The following is a 14,065-nucleotide window of genomic DNA, read 5'->3' on the forward strand; positions in this document are numbered from 1 at the left end:
TTTTTAATTTTTCCATTGGGGTTTTAATTACCGGGCCGTTTTTAAACTGGGGTATAATTTTTCACCCTACCTTCGTGGGGATGGTCTGTATTGTCTTATGTTATGTGTGACTGCATCTGCTATGCATGGGAACAAGTATGGTCTGCATTCATGTCACCCATGGATTGTGTGTGACAGGTGTAGTATTTGTTTCAACAAGTGGGTGTACCTGTCCTGCCGACGTATAATAACGGAGTATTGCTTTCATAACTGTAACATGGCTATTGTTTGCATTGCTACAACGCATGCAATAATGCAGCCACCTTTAATTGTGTCCCCCACGCGATATGTTGTGGTTATGCAGATGTCATTGACCGACTGTATGTTTGTGCGGCTGTTACGGTTTGTATTCCTTTATTATGTTCAGTGGGGGGTGTCGGTGGTTGTACGTCACGGATACGGTTTGTGGGCCTTGCATCTCTACATAACCAGTATAGTTGTCTGTATGCTCCGTCCCTACTTGGAGAGTTGACAGTTAATTGTCTTTTGTTATGGGATTGTAGGTTGGGCTGTTGTCATGTGGTGCCGGTATCGCCTGCGGGTGAGCTTGATGCATGTATACCTCCGTAACGTCTGTGGTATATCAGCGGTTGTGTGTACGTGACAACTATCCCTTGTCATTCTGTCCCAGATATTTGCAGTCATTGTGGTCCTGTTGTTGGGATAGCCTGTTTGCCAGTGGTTGCCACATATTCAGATGGGAATTGATTGTTTGACACTTGTAGAACACACAGCGGTGTTTACGGGCCGACATTACATGGTCAGTACTGGGGTAGCACATACGTATTTCCGCGATACATACCTATTGCTGTGTGACTTTGCCAACGTATCTTATTGCAATTAACATATCAGTGTTGTGCATTCAGGCATGACTATTACATACGTCCTTTCCATTTCATATGGGGTATATTCCTGTGCTACCATCTGGGACATATTCACTTTGTATCGTTCTATGTTGCGACACACCTAGCCAGGGTGGGGCTGTCACTACTACTTTGGGACTAGTAGTGTACATATGCCTGAAGCTAGTTTACCGTATGCCTACACCTAATATTCCACTCTGCCTCTAACGTGGCACCAACATACACATGTTGCAGACACACACACACATTACACTCACACAGCGACGCACACGGCACCCTCAGTGGACACGTACACATACTACGGCACTCACGGGGACGGTTGCACACAGTACCTATGTGGACCGCAACACCGGCGGCGGTGTCTACCTCTCCCTTCATATCATCATACTATTACACGCGCATGTACTGTTACAGTACTGTGGTCTGGCGATCTTTCCACCTCGCGGTTATGCATATCGGTATGTTACCCATTCCATGGTTGGCGGTATCCTCTTATGTTGAACCTCCCGGATGTTCAGGTTGTCGTTTCACTATGTATACTATGTAGGGATATCGCGGGTTACATCTCAGTCACCTTATATCCTTCTAATTCCCTGTCTTAACTGTAGTATATATATGTATATGTGTACATATATTTATATATATATATATATATATATATATATATATATATATATATATAATATACATCTATCTACATATATATATACATATATATATATATATATATATATATATATATATATTTATCTACACATATATATATATATATATATATATATATATATATATATATATATTTATATGTATACATCTTGCGGCGAACGTGGCAGACATACAGCAACACCGTATGCTGTAGGACCCACGTACTGTTCAGGTGTTGGCGTTACATGCTCCACTGGCTGTTGGGTGTACAGTGTTTGGGGGCTGCCTATGTTGGAGTCACACATGCGGCCACCCATACAGTACAGTTTACAGGTGGTCATGTTTGTGTGCCGTCCATTTCACTGTGTGTGCAGGTAGGGAGGTATCAGTCCATGGGGCCTATGCTGTCAGAGTATGTGCTATACGTTCCCTCTTTGCCAAGGCGTAGGCATATTGGGTATGCCTCCGTCTGCCTACTGGGGCTGGCACAGTGTGTTCCTGGTCTGGAACCCTCTGTGCCTGGACTGGCCTTGGCAGTTGTGGTGGGCTTTGTGGCCCTTCACCATTATGTCCCTGCAGCAGCTGCTTCCGCAGGATCATATTATGTAGCATGGCACATACTATGACTATGTGGGCACATGTGCCTGGAGAGTACTGCAAGGCTCCACCAGATGTATCCAAGCACCGGAACCATGATTTCAGCATCCCGAACACACGCTCTATGATTATTCTGGTTTGTGCGCCTCATTATGGCGTTCTTGCATGTGTGTGTGTGTGCATTTCTGATGGGAGTCATCATCCACGGCTCCAGTGCATAGCCAGCATCCCCCACGAGATGGCCTTGTGGGATGTCCCCCCTGGCAAATACCTGATACAGCTGTGAGGCATGCCAGATATGGGAGTCGTGGTAACTTCCAGGGCTGCCAGCACACACATCCATGATAATGCCCTGAGCATTGCACACGATCTGGCAATTGATGGAGGGGAATCCCTTGCGGTTTATGTAGTGTCTACCCTGCTCGCCAGGTGGTGACTTGATTTGTATGTGCGTACAGTCTATCGCACCCAGTACCTCTGGGTATTGTGCCACACGGTGGAAGTGGTGCATATTGCTAGCCAAATCCTCCTGAGATCTGGGGAAGCATATATGCTCATTGGCATGTGGTAACATGGCATCCAGGAACTGGTGTAGTACCCTGGATGCTGATGCCTGTGAGATGCCCATTATATCTCCAGTTGGCCTTTGAAAGGTACCTGTGGCCAGTATTCGCAAGCTTACACATACCTTTGTGTCCACTGGGATGGGTTCCCCTCTGTTGTTTCTTGTTCTCAGGCGTGGCCAGCACAGCTCCACTATTTGCCCTGTCCACCCAGTAACGCTCTACTATCTCCAGGTCTTGTAGCCCCTGGTAGGTTACCCTTGGTCTGAACACTCTCCTTTTCCTCCGAGGCCTACGGTGGTTGTCGGCATCCTCCTCCACAACACCATCTGTCTCTAACACATGCTGATGGATCACAGCCACGGCAGCACCCAACATGTACATTTTAAAAGTTCCCCGTGTGTTTACACCTATGGTGCAGCGTTTGGGAATACACGGCTGTGTGTTGTGTGCATTCACACTTTATACTATTGTGCTGTGCACACCGATGATGTCATAGGGTGTGTTTGTACGGCCGTATCTGGGGGTTAGCTTCCGTGTTTTACCGATGGCACTACAACGCTGTTGCCTTTGGTGTTGCATTACTCTTGCCTTCCATGGATTACCTTTTGACCTTCCCTTACTATTTCTGCACATTGCACCTACTATTTTCTGGCATGCATCCTGCAGAGCACTGTCATTTGTACTTTCTGGGACATGGCATATCATGCGTTTTGTGTGCTGCCACCGTTGTGCTGCCTGTCTGCTTTGCTCTGCTGTGTCAGGTCTTCTATCTTTGCAATCTGCTACCTCCCCTACTTTCTTTGCATTCATATGCCTCCCCTATCCCATTTTGCAGGTTTCTGCATGCAGAGTTGTCAGCTGCCGCCAATTGGCCTTTGTGGGTTGATTATTGTTGATTGCTCATTAGTACTCCAATTACACTTCTTCCGCATTTCCTCATATTCTTAACATCACCTTCCTGTTTCCGATGTTGTTTGCGGGGTGAGCGTCACATGACTAGGTTAAGGGAACGTAGTCATCCTCATACACATACACTTCTGCGCGCATTGTGTGCTCTCAGCTGAACTATTACCCCACACCCCGGTCCTGCAGCTGTGATTTGCGATGTACAGCCCAGGTTTGCTGTGCTCCAATGTGCTTCCTGCTATGGTGGCACACCCCTCTGCAGATGACATGTATTCCCTCTGAGCCACTCCTCGGTGTATTACCGCTGCGCCGTTTGGTACAGCCTTACGCCGGCGGGGGATTTGCGATTCAGAATTATCTGCCTCATTTGCATGGCATTGACTACTAATTCATAGTTACCACGCCGAACACTGCCGCGAGTCCTTGGCAACCCTTGCACCGTGGTCGTGGCGTTCCATGCATACCATGGTGTATTATGCTGTGAACCTGACGTGTATTACACTGCTGTTTTATAATATTGTTATATTATTTCATTGTGTTGCACCTTCCGCAAACATGTCCTAGGGTTCTGATGTGAGTTGCTGTGGACATGCCATTTAAGTTGTTATTTACGTGTTGTGCATGTTTTCTTTTGACATTGTCTGTGTATTTCGCTATTGGCATATGTTAACTGTGTGATACCTGGGTCTGACACTCTTCCATTACTCCGATGTTATGTTTGTGGAAATGTAAACCGTTTTTTTTTTGGTTTACATTGCCGTGGGCTTATGCTATGCCTGCACCACTTTGTGAATCGCTATATGCCTTCATTTGCATGGTGACACACCGCACATAGGGTGTTTAGCATACCTACGCCAGGGGTTGCGCAAATCTGGCGTACGCCGGTAGTGCATGTGGTATTGAGTCGTACCTGAATCACTCGGCGGCCATATTTGGCGTTATAACGCCTACGCTATGTGTGCGCCTGGCGTAAGGTTCATGAATCCCGGGGTATGTCATTCTTTTGAAACGTGTTGGCTGCTATCAAGCTGTTTGACAGAAGTCTAGAGTGGCATCTCCTTCTTTATTCCTATTGCCCCACCCATGTGGACCCAGGTAGTCCTCCTATCCTGTTCTATCTGTCCTTAAATGTGCTTTCAGGTCAGCCGTTATTTATCAACACCAGCTCCTGTTGAAAATGGACATGTATCCAGTCAGACTATCCTGGTCAACAAATGCAAAATAAAATAAATAAATTATGTCATTTTTTGAAACGTGTTGGCTACTATCAAGCTGTTTGACAGAAGTCTAGAGTGGCATCTCCTTCTTTATTCCTATTGCCCTACCCATGTGGACCCAGGTAGTCCTCCTATCCTGTTCTATCTGTCCTTAAATGTGCATTCAGGTCAGCTGTTATTTATCAACACCAGCTCCTGCTGTGCTGCTTTATAAAGTAATAAATATTTCATATATGTCTATATCTATCTATAGCCATTATATATGTATATATAACTATATTAATACATAGTGTGTGTGTGTGTGTGTGTGTGTGTGTGTGTGTGTGTGTGTGTGTGTGTGCGACAGAGTGTATGTGCATGTAAGTGTATCTTTCTTTCACTCTCCCTCTCTCTCTCTCTTTCTCTCTCTCTCTCTCTATATATATATATATATATAATATATACATACATATACTGTTACATTCACACACACAAGTGTGTGTGTATTATAGGGTTAGGGGATAGACTGGGTAAGAGGACAGATTAAGGTGTGTGATTGTGACTGTTTAGGGTTAGGTTAGGGGACAAATTTACTGTGTGTGTGTGTGTGTGTATACACGTGCAAATGTGTGATGAGAGTCACAACTGTCTTCTGTAGTGGTAGTGTTATGGCAACAGCTTATTTTTTTATTTAAGACGCAGGCTAGCATTATGGACAGGGTTATCGTGTGTTACTACTGTGACACAAGGAGGCTTTGCTGGTTACAGTGGATCCAATAATCTAAAAACTCTTATACATCCATAAACCAAATAGCTCAGACCACAGATGTACATCTATTCCCACAAATAAATGCACATGATGGAGGTATAGATTTACAACACAGTGATTACACACCTTTCCAGAACAAACTAGCTCTCCCAGTTTAACAGTGTGACACACTTTCTGCATTTAAAAAGGAAAACTAGTTGGGTATTCATAAAGTCATCAGGCCTAGCCCTTCTTGAAAAGGGAGGACTGGCAAAGCTGAAACGTCTTTGCAGCTCAATTGATTTGCATCTCCTATGAATCTGACATATGACTAAGTTACGGCCTTCTATGGAAGCAGAGTTAGTAGGCATAACATGCTTAGGCCTGTTTTCCTGGTGACTGTTGGGTGACAGGAATGGAGCTGCAGTATGTGGAAGTGGAGAAGGAGTCTTGTCTGCTCTGAAGGCTGAGGTCTTTTACAGTGTGTCAAGAAGACTTGTACAAAAGGTATATGCATGATATTTTTACAGTGTGTGCACTGGTGAGTACATTTGCAAGACCATAACATGTTTACATGACTACAGCAAAAAAGGTATACAAGTCAAAATAGTGTGATGTACTTTTTCCTTTTGTGTTTCAGGCCATCTTCAGACTTAACCCAACTCATACATTTAGAGCATTAAAATAAATATGTTTCCTCTCATGCCAACCTTTGTTTCGCAACTGTTCTCAAAAATAAGTTCAATGAAAGTCAGGGGAACCACAAAGATCAGCTGCCCAAGAGATTTGTGGTTCTCCTGACTTTCACTGAACTTATTTTTTCACATCTGTTCCAACTGTGTTACAAGCCTATAAATATGGCTCTTACAAATGTATACATAGCTTTATTATCATTTTCTGCAGATATCGATCTCCACTGAAAATTCATTTTCTTGAACTTTGTTAAATTAACCAAAACATTGACTAAATATATAAAAATAGTCGCACATTTTTCAGTTTGTGGTAAAAGACATCCAAGTCAATTGGTTTGCATGTTAATTATTCTAAAATTGCTACAGTCATCCTTGGCTTTCCGTTGTGTTTTTGATCTGGACATAATGGATTAAACAATGGGTGCCAGCAGAGGTGAAAATGGTCTTATTCAACTTGATGAGGTGCTAAGTGCATTGGTTTCTGGATTGGCATTGACTTTCATTTCACTGAATGAGACATTGAAATGCTAAGCTGTTAAATGTCTTTTGCAATTGAATGTATGTATTTATCTGAATGTGTTAGCCAGTGTTATCTATTCATGCATTCATTACAAAGTAGCAAAGTCATATATTGTCTAGGTGCATCATGTGGACAGACAACACTTGGCTTAATTGTTTGGGGGTAGGTATGCTGGTTTATGAAATAATGTGTGTGTCACTTTCTACAGAATTCTGCTTAGTTGTGGAAGTTACAGTCACAAGGGAAGGTTTAACAAGAGATTATTGCAGTCTTTTTTATTAAATTAGTACTTTTTTTTAACAATTTTACTTTTCGTGGTTGGTGACACTGGAATTATAAATGACTGTCACGATTTGCTGTAGGTGACTTGAATTTTGAAGTAAGTTTTGCAGATAATGGCAATATTCTGCTTGTTAAGCTGTTCTGTAGAATCTGTGCAAGCCATCTGGAGATGCAGTCAACATTGTAGGAGATGGTTGCTCAAAGAATTAATGGGACTTGTTTAGACTAGACACGTGGACATTATAGGTAAGTGAACATTTTTTATGTTTCAGAGATTCTAATTTAGACTGTTATTGATGTCATCTCTTGTGTTTTGCTTTCATTACTGGAGAAATTTAAGTGGACAGTATGTATTTGATGTACTTGTTTCCATCTTGCATGGTTTATATAGTGTAAAGCTTTGTATTATAGGTTTAATTCTACACAGGTTCCTAGTTTTCCAGCACTCTTGAGTGTGCAGTAATTTAGGTGTGTGTTTGTGTTAATAGAGACATGTTACCTCCATTGCATACTGGTTATTTTTTTACTGATGGCGTCCTATTTTCTAGGAGGTTCGCCATGTTCATTTTGCTTTGCTCTGCTGGGTTTGAGCTCAACCGAGAAGATGTGGTCATTGTTGAAGGTTTTTGTGGGGCTTATTAGTTATGTATTTTTTATACAACATTTATTGTGTTTTCCTTTTGTGGACAGTGACAATAAGTTTATAATTAGTTTTGTTGTGGGGTGCTGTATGTGAAAGTGATTATGGCAATGTTTTATTGCTCAAATACTAGGTAGGTTTTTCTGCTGGCTCAATTGAAGCAACAGTCCACTTCACACATAGATATGGCTCCAGTGAGACATTCTTGTACATGCTTACAAGCCTACTGTAGGATGATACAGGTTAGTTAGACATGGCTCCAGTGAGACATTCTTGTACATGCTTACAAGCCTACTGTAGGATGCTACAGGTTAGTTAGACATGGCTCCAGTGAGACATAGGTTCATAGGTTTATACTAGGCTATCTGCCCTAAGGCATTTATAAGCCTAGCCCACATTTTTGTGGCTTACACCACCCCTTATATGAAAAAATACTGTGCCCATTAGTTTGTTGTGCCTCTGTCCAGCAGTGACACAGAGATGATTCCCGGGATAAACCTACGATCTCCCATCCACAGGTCAATATTTCTCTTGAACAGAGCCAGCGAGGTGCTCTGCCTTACATGGATCGGGATTTTATTCCACATTCTTGTACATGCTTACAAGCCTACTGTAGGATGATACAGGTTAGTTAGACATGGCTCCAGTGAGACATTCTTGTACATGCTTACAAGCCTACTGTAGGATGCTACAGGTTACTTGTATGTTTTTATGTACATGCGTACAAGCCTACTGTGGGATGCTACAGGTTAGTTGTATGTTTTTATGTACATGCGTACAAGCCTACTGTAGGATGCTACAGGTTAGGTGTATGTTTTTATGTACATGCGTACAAGCCTACTGTAGGATGCTACAGGTTAGGTGTATGTTTTTATGTACATGCGTACAAGCCTACTGTAGGATGCTACAGGTTAGGTGTATGTTTTTATGTACATGCGTACAAGCCTACTGTAGGATGCTACAGGTTAGTTGTATGTTTTTATGTACATGCGTACAAGCCTACTGTGGGATGCTACAGGTTAGTTGTATGTTTTTATGTACATGCGTACAAGCCTACTGTGGGATGCTACAGGTTAGTTGTATGTTTTTATGTACATGCGTACAAGCCTACTGTAGGATGCTACAGGTTACTTATATGTTTTTATGTACATGCTTACAAGCCTACTGTGGGATGCTACAGGTTAGTTGTATGTTTTCATGTACATGCGTACAAGCCTACTGTGGGATGCTACAGGTTAGTTGTATGTTTTCATGTACATGCGTACAAGCCTACTGTAGGATGCTACAGGTTAGTTGTATGTTTTTATGTATGAGATTATTTTGATTCTCTTTCGTTATTTATGTCAAGTCTTGAATTTGGAGCATATTTTGTAGGAAGAAATAAGTACGGCTGATGCATTCAGTGCATTGTTGTGCCATGGCTTGTACATAACTAGTAGATTCATATGTTTATACTAGACTAATGACCACCAGAGTCTTTACAAGTCCAAAATCATGTATAACTTTTAAATATTACTCTAATTCACATTAGTAGGAGGAAAATGGATTTTCAACAACATGGATTTCCTAAAGACTGACTCTAATGTCTGACATTATAGACCAACTGTAGTCTTCATGCTTTACCAGAAGACATTTTATAATGAGAAGGGTAAATAACATGAGGCAAAATCAGGGATAGTTGAGCATTATGAAGTAGTTATTGACCAGTAATGTTGCTTTCTTATTTTTTCAGTCTGATGATTTTCTTGTGGTATGGGTGGACAATTATTTCCACAGATTTCCTTATCTGTGTTTAATTTCTATTTTGCTTTTTGGCAGGGTAGTTGTTGCAATCATAAGTTGTATATCAGATTGTATTGTATTATATTAGTGGGGTGAAGGCAGGGGAAGCATTTGGGTAATCTCCAAGTGAAGTACCTTGCACTCTGTTCTGCTCAGCTTTGGGAGTGGAGTGGGTGTAACGTACATGATTGGCAGGGTTCATAGGTTCATAGGTTTATACTAGGCTATCTGCCCTAAGGCATTTATAAGCCTAGCCCAAATTATTGTGGCTTACGCCACCCCTTATATGAAAAAATACTGTGTCCATTAGTTTGTTGTGCCTCTGTCCAGCAGTGACCCAGAGATGATTCCCGGGGTAAACCTACGATCTCCCATCCACAGGTCTAGATTTCTCTTGAACAGAGTCAGCGAGGTGCTCTGCCTCACATGGACCGGGATTTTATTCCACAGCATAGGGAGTCTCTGAGTGATAAATCTATCCCTCCAGCACGTCCTATTTATATCCGTGCTAAGGTTTAAGTCGCTTGCTCTAGTGGTTTTGGTGGATTTGGATTTTTGAGGTGGAGCATGTCCATTAATTCCGGGTTGGACATGGCCTTGTATGTCAGGCACATGTCACCTCTGAGCAGACGGTATGCGACTGAATAGAGCTGGAGTTTCTTCAATCTGGCAGCATATGACAGATTTTGGAGTCCCTTTATCCTTTTGGTGAGGAACTTTGGGGTCTCTCCAATTGCTGCAGATGTCGGGTGAGATACATCCCGAATGGGGCATTGTACTCGATCATTGGTCTGATAAGTGAAGAGTACAGGGGAACAATGACCTCACTAGATCTGGATGTGAATCCCTTCATGATCAGGTGGGCAATGTAGAAGGTCTTTCTAACCACTTTAGCAATGTGAGTGTCAAAAGAAAGGCCACTGTCAACCTGGGTCCCCAGGTCCCTGATAACCTCTTCTGTGCTTAGTGGATTGCCACCTATATGGTAGCTTGGGGTTACCTTGTTTTTCCCGAAGGGTATGACTATACATTTTTGGCGTTTAACTTCAGGCCATGGCTCTGGCACCAGCTATCTGTTTCCGTGAGTCCCTTCTGAAGGATATCAGTGTCCGATGCACTTTCCACTATGGCCCAGTTTGCAGTCATCTGCAAACTTTGTCAGCCAAAGTCCTCCCATGTTGGCCTGTACTTCTGAGAAGTAGATGCCAAACAATAGGGGCCAAGGACCGAGCCCTGTGGGACACCACTTGTGACCGGCTTGGAGTCTGACACAGCGCCAGCAACTCTAACCCTGTGGGTTCTGTCCTTAAGCCAGTTTGCAACCCATCTTGTGACATATGGGTTTACATTTAAGCTGGTAAGTTTTTCTACAATACCCGAGTGGGGTATTGTGTCGAAAGCCTTTGCAAGGTCAAGGTAGGCTGTATGGACTGCCTTTCCCTCATCAATGGCCTTGGTGACTATTTCGAAGAAGTCGACCAAGTTCAAAAGGCATGATCTTCCCTTGACAAAGCCAAACTGGGTCGGGTCCAATGTCTGCAAGTCCCCTATATCTTTGTTTATGAGCTCCATTATGATCCTCTCCATAGCTTTGCAGACTAGACTTGTTAAGCTTATGGGGCGGTAATTACCAGGGTCCTGGAGTGGGACCACAGTTGCCGTACGCCACTCCTTGGGCACGTATCCTGTGGTAAGGCTGAGATTAAACAGCTGCCTTATGTGCGGGTTTAATTCCTCATTTAGCTCGTGTAGCACACAGCCGGGGACACCATCCGGTCCCATTGATGCTGTGTTTTTAGCTTTAGAGAGAGCAGCTTTCACCTGCGCATTTGAGATGTCCGGGAGGCTACATTCGGCTGGGATAGTTATCTCTCCTTTAGGGGGGGAGAGGGGGGTGAAGTTTGCACTGAACCTGTCTGCCAGTATGTTGGCAATGTCTGTGGGTTCAGTGATTTTTGTATCATTTTGGACTAATTCTGAGCATATCTGTGAGTTTCCACCCAGGTTCCTAACATAGCTGAAAAAGGCCTTATGATTGTCCTTTGAATCCATGGCAATTTTTCTCTCAAAATTGGCCTTAGTTGATTTTATGAGTGCTCGTAATTTTTACTAATAATGATCAGGGTGACTTCCCTTTTATGGATTTTGTTCTATCATGTAATAGCTTTCTCCTCTTATTGTAAAGTTTGTTAATGGCTGGGGTCCACCAGACTGGACGTTTGCCCTTTGTGGAAAGAGTCTTGGTTTTATTTGGGATTGCCTGATCCATGCAGTCCTGGAGGTGTTCATAGAAGGCATTTGTAAGGGCTTCCGAGCTTGGGTTGTGGTTTCCTCTGACTCAGGGGCCTTGAAGGATACCACACCAGTCTTGAGTAGTGTGAAGTTTGCTTTAGAGAAGTTCTTCACTCTGGTCTTTTTTGTTTGGGGCGGGATGTGGATTTCCAGTGAGATTAGTTTATGATCAGATCTCACCAATGAGGGATATACTTCCGGTGTGGAGCATTTTGTCCCCATGTTTGTGACAATGAGATCTAGTATATTTTCTCCTCTCGTGGGAACAGTGACTAGCTGTTCCATGGCATTTGAATTTATGAACTCCAGGAACCGTTGGGCTAGAAAGTTAGGGCTTGAGTAATGTTCCCAGTCTATATTCGGTAGTTGAAGTCACCCAATATGATGGTGTTTGGAGATACATTTATACCCTCCAGTGTCTTCAGGAAGGCTGTGTGGGGTTCCTGAGTTTGAGAGGGTGGCCTGTAGCATGCTACAATTTGTAGAGCAGTTTTGCCTATTGTTAGTTGCACCTGGATGGTTTCCAAGCTTCATGCGTTGCCACCAACCTGGAGGTGTGAGTATCCTTTATGAATATGGATACACCCCTCCTTTTGTGGAGTGGTCCGGGTTTTGGGGCCGAACGCATGATATGAGGTAAAACCTAATAGTGCCGGGGTGCTCTCAGGAGCCTTGAACCAGGTTTCAGTTACAGCACAGACATCGATGTTCTCCATACTGAGAAGGGCCTCGAGTGCGTGCATTTTGAGATTTAGACTTCTGGCATTGAGCAGCATTACCCTCAATTTCTTCCCATTTTTGTTTTCTAGGGTGGTAGGTTTAGAATTTGAGCCTTGCCTAAAAAGGCACTATGGGGGTGGCAAGAGCCTTAGCCAATATCCGAATCCCAGGGTGACAGGTGCAAGCCGTCCCTTGAGCAGCGTGGCTTGTCAAGCATGTCATCCCCGCAGACAGACACTGGATCCCTTTGAATGACACCAGACATTAAGCCAATTGTTAAAGCTGATCATCTTGTCTCTATATTGTGGCATCATTCTTGGTGAAGGAAGGATACTGCTCAGGGTTAGGGTCATACCTGCCTGGGCTACATAATCAGAGAGCTCCTCTATGTCTCTTTTCATGCAGTCCAGGGAGGTACGTCTCAGGTCGTTCACACCAGCATGGACAATGACTGTGTCATATTTGTACTTGCTGTGGAGTGACCCAGTGCTTGTGTTATGTGGCGGATTCTAGCCCGATAGGCAGCTTACTGTGACCCTCTTCTTGTTCAGCCTGGTGAGTGGCACGCCAGTGTGTCTGACTATGGAGTCACCTATGACAAGTATGTTTGGTGTTGTATTTGGCCTTAAGGGCTGTGACTGCTTTGCACACTGCTTTTGTGGTTTATGTGTTGCTTTTGGGGTGTCTTGAGGTAGCAGTTGTTTGGGTGTCTGCTTTGGAGGCCTCTGCTGTTTAGGTAAATTTTACTCAGAGCCTCCGAGTATGTCTTTGTGTGTTTATGTGTTTGATTCAGTGGAGTGGTAGCATTATGTGAGGCTGGTTTTGTGGTGTGTGTAGTTGCCTTCTCCTCCTGTCTGGTCTTGCCAGTCCTGAGTTGAGAGAGCTCAGCCTCCAGTTTGGCTAAATAGCTGCATCTCTGCAAGTATTTGTGTTATGTGGGAGGAGGAGAGGGTTGTCTGTGTACATGAGGCAGTTATAACATTGCCTCAAGATTCCCAGATTCACCAGCTGGACCGGAGAGGAGATTGACAACTGACCTTTGGACATGCTAGAATAATATTGGGAAATCCTTAATTGAAAACAAGGGCCAGTGGGGAGTGAGGGTGTAGTGCTTTTAATTTTTAGTGCTGACTTATATAATTGCTTTAGTGAGCAAGTGCCAGGTAACTTGAGTGCAATGTGATACAAGTAACTAAATGCAAAACGACAAACAGTAACTTTCTTTCAAGTGAAACAAGGAAATAAGTACAGTAAGCAATGCAGATATCACTAGTGATCCACAGAAGCGCTGAGAAGTTGCGTATTAGGTGAATTAGCTTCCAGGGAAATAACAAGCAAACAAACAACAAGTATATAAACAAAGCTAGATTCAGTAGGCCTGGATCTAGTCTATGATAGAGCAAACAAGGTGAACCAATTTCAGTAAGATACAGTTCAAATATTCAGGCACTATAAACCTTTAACCAGAAAATTCCCAGCTCAGAAGGGCAGAGTCCAGCCTCTTCTCCCACAAGAGTGCAGTCCACGAACCTTCTTAATGTAAAATAACTGGCCTGAAGCCCAAGTGCCTAAACCAG

The 14,065-nt window shown here is 43.3% G+C and overlaps 1 protein-coding gene across 2 annotated transcripts in view; it reads left to right on the forward strand.

The window, feature by feature from the left end:
- Nucleotides 1–14,065, forward strand: part of LOC122815941 — an 888,188-nt gene that overhangs the window by 824,200 nt on the left and 49,923 nt on the right. The gene's annotated exons all lie outside the window — the stretch shown is intronic.

The sequence above is a fragment of the Protopterus annectens genome, chromosome 11.part0 (assembly GCF_019279795.1).
Source record: "Protopterus annectens isolate FY-2018-M chromosome 11.part0, PAN1.0, whole genome shotgun sequence".
Taxonomy (NCBI): Eukaryota; Metazoa; Chordata; order Ceratodontiformes; family Protopteridae; genus Protopterus; species Protopterus annectens.